At 35.2% G+C, this 2,981-nt stretch overlaps 1 non-coding gene across 1 annotated transcript; it reads right to left on the bottom strand.

The window, feature by feature from the left end:
* Positions 1-2,641: 2,641 nt before the first annotated feature.
* Positions 2,642-2,748, bottom strand: LOC133833469 (small nucleolar RNA R71). The gene has a single exon (XR_009892847.1). It is a non-coding gene; the product is annotated as a small nucleolar RNA R71 (small nucleolar RNA).
* Positions 2,749-2,981: the final 233 nt, after the last annotated feature.

The following is a 2,981-nucleotide window of genomic DNA, read 5'->3' as shown; positions in this document are numbered from 1 at the left end:
CCGTTATGACCAAACTGCTAGCTTGCACTCAAAGACCGTCTCATGCCGAATGACTCGAAAAAATCCACATTATTATGTGGCCTGAACAATAGTTCACCAATATGCATGAAAATACACAATTACGCCCTTGATTAGTGCTCAAAAATATCAATTTTATTAATCTTAAAGTGTAAAATTAATTAAGTTTTAATTAATATTTTCATGGATTTATTGTCATATATTTTATATTTGAAAATATTAATTTTAATTTAATTTGTGTTTAATTTTCAGGAAATAAAATATATTTTTGACACAAAGAAAAAGAAAGGAGAAAGAAAGAATTAAAATTGAAGAAATCATGAAGAAAATGGCATTCTTGAAGGAAAAATGGCCCAAAACTAGGCCCAAAATGGAGCCCAAACCTAAGAAAAATCTGCTCCCCAGCTGCCACATGGCAGCTTGCCATTCGTCCACCCGAGCCGAGCCAGCCGAGCCTCCAAGCCGAGCACCAGCCGCCAGCTGCCCTGACACGCCTGACGCCGCACCTGCCACGCTGACACGTCTAACGCCGAGGTCCAGTCCGCCTGACACGAGCAGCTGCTGAGCAAACCACGGACTGCCACCTGTCCCACTCGTCAGCCCATGCTCCCCAGCACCCGACCAAGACTGACGCTCCAGCCCAGCATCCAACCATTGCTCGCCACGCGTCCCCTGCGTCAGTTCGTGTCTCCACTTTACCAGCAGCCACTTCCCATTTTCATCAGCTTTTTGAGCCACTTTCCCACTATTTTATACACGGTTTTGCACGTTTTTGGGTCCTATTTTCACTATAAATAGAGAACCAAATGTAGGGAAATGATATCAGATTATGCAAGGGAATAGTAGAGAGTATTGGAGAGAAAAACAATTAGTTTTTCATATTTTTCTTTTACATTTTTGTGAGTGAAAACAATGCCTATTTTAGGCTAAATTTTCTTGTGGAAAGGCTAGAGTGGAGTTCATGTGTTACATTATATTTTTAATATATTGATTCTTTATTTTGTTCTTCATTTCTATATATTTGTTACAATTAAATTTATTTTCTTCTAATTTTTGTTCTAAATTTATTATTATCTTTTACATAAGTCTAGTCATGCTCTTCTTATGTAATTTAGGTTTTTAATTTAATTTAGAATATTTGTTATATTATATGCTTTTTACTGCATTCTGCCAATGGTATTTTGTCGCTCTAAAGTATATAATATGATAGGTTTTTAAAATTAGAAGTTAGTATAATTTAATTAAAGAACATATTTTAAGGTGAGCTTTAATATATATATTTTCCAACTATAATTAATGGTGTAGAATTATAGCTGAGTATAATGAATCAATTTTATTAAAATATATATATGTTTGCATGAATGAAACTTATGCCTTCCATACTTTCTTTCTGATTCTAATTCCTCGATTTTATTCATTTAATGTTTATATTCTTTTTCAAATTCACATTTTTCCAAAGTTTATTGTTTTTAATTTACTAATCTTTCTTTTAATTTTGTATTTTACCTCTCTGTGGATACGACATAGCCCGATTACTACTGCGACCGCTTAGGAGTTTATTGGGCGATATCAATTTTTGGCGCCGTTGCCGGGGAGGTAATTCTACAATTAAAGGTTTGCCTAGTAAATTAATTTTTTTTTCTTTCAATATAAAAAAAAAAGTAGTGTAATTTTTAATTTCTCTTTTATTTTATTTTTCCTTAGTAGTTTTATTTATTTATTCATTTTTTTTTTAATTTTAAGTTTAGAATTTTTATTTTAGATTTAGGTTTTTTCCAAAAAAAAAAAAGAGAGCATAAAATTTTAAATCATAAAATTTAAAAAAAAAAAAATCAAACAAAGTATTGAGAACATTTGTGTAATTTTGGAAATTAGTAAAAACCAAACTTGTTCTGTCTTAGAAAAATTGGTTCTTAAATAAGGTCTGTGTTAGCGTTACCCTCCAATCTTTTCTAAGAACCTCGGGGAGTTCTAGAAAAGCTCTTGGGCCTAAAGTGGTACCTTGGCAGCCTTTCCAATTGGCCTGGGAACATTTTGGTGTATACTTATTACATTATTACACATTTGCGCTTATAATACTTACAAAATAAAAAATAAAAAAATATTTATGCCACGAAACAGAGACGCACTAGGGAGATTTGTGAGACAACAAGTAGAAACTTTAGAAAACTCTCCTAGTTCGTCGTTTTCTTCCATTCGTTCAAACACTCCTGATTCACCGAGGCTTCCTGAACCACCCACGATGGCTCATCAAGACGAAGTCCAACCAAGAACGCTACAGGAATATTTACATCCTACGCGTACAGCCACACCTTTGTGCATAATGTATCCCAACAATATGCTAAATTTCGATTTCAAACCCGGCATGATTAACCTCTTACCAACCTTTCATGGGTTGGAAAATGAGAGTCCGTACGTGCATATACGGGAATTCGAAGAGGTGGTGGCTACATTTAACAACCGTGCTGATGTCACCAATATTGTGAGATTGAAATTCTTTCCTTTCTCACTCAAAGACAAAGCAAAAAGCTGGTTGTATTCCTTAAGGCCTAGATCTATCGGAACATGGGACGAAATGACAAAAGCATTCTTTGCTAAATATTTCTCGCCCCATAAGACTAGCATCCTTAAGAGGCAAATCTCTACCTTCATCCAGAAAGACCATGAAACTTTCCATCTAGTCTGGGAGAGGTTTAGAGATTTAATAAATCAATGCCCACATCATGGATACGAAAGCTGGCGTCTGATAAGCTTTTTCTATGATGGTCTCACAACCGGACAAAGGCAATTCGTACAAATGATGTGCAATGGCGAATTCCTTCAAAAAGATCCCGATGAAGCTTTCGAATACCTCGACGATCTCGCTGAAAAATCCTACACATGGAAAGGACCGAGTCCTATGGACAAGCCACGATTAACTGGAATCTACCAATTGAAGGAAGATGACAACATCAAAAGCCAAA

The sequence above is a fragment of the Humulus lupulus genome, chromosome 4 (genome assembly GCF_963169125.1).
Source record: "Humulus lupulus chromosome 4, drHumLupu1.1, whole genome shotgun sequence".
Lineage (NCBI taxonomy): Eukaryota > Viridiplantae > Streptophyta > Magnoliopsida > Rosales > Cannabaceae > Humulus > Humulus lupulus.
The sequence above is the reverse complement of the archived record's forward strand: the minus strand, read 5'-3'. Positions and strand labels throughout refer to the sequence as shown.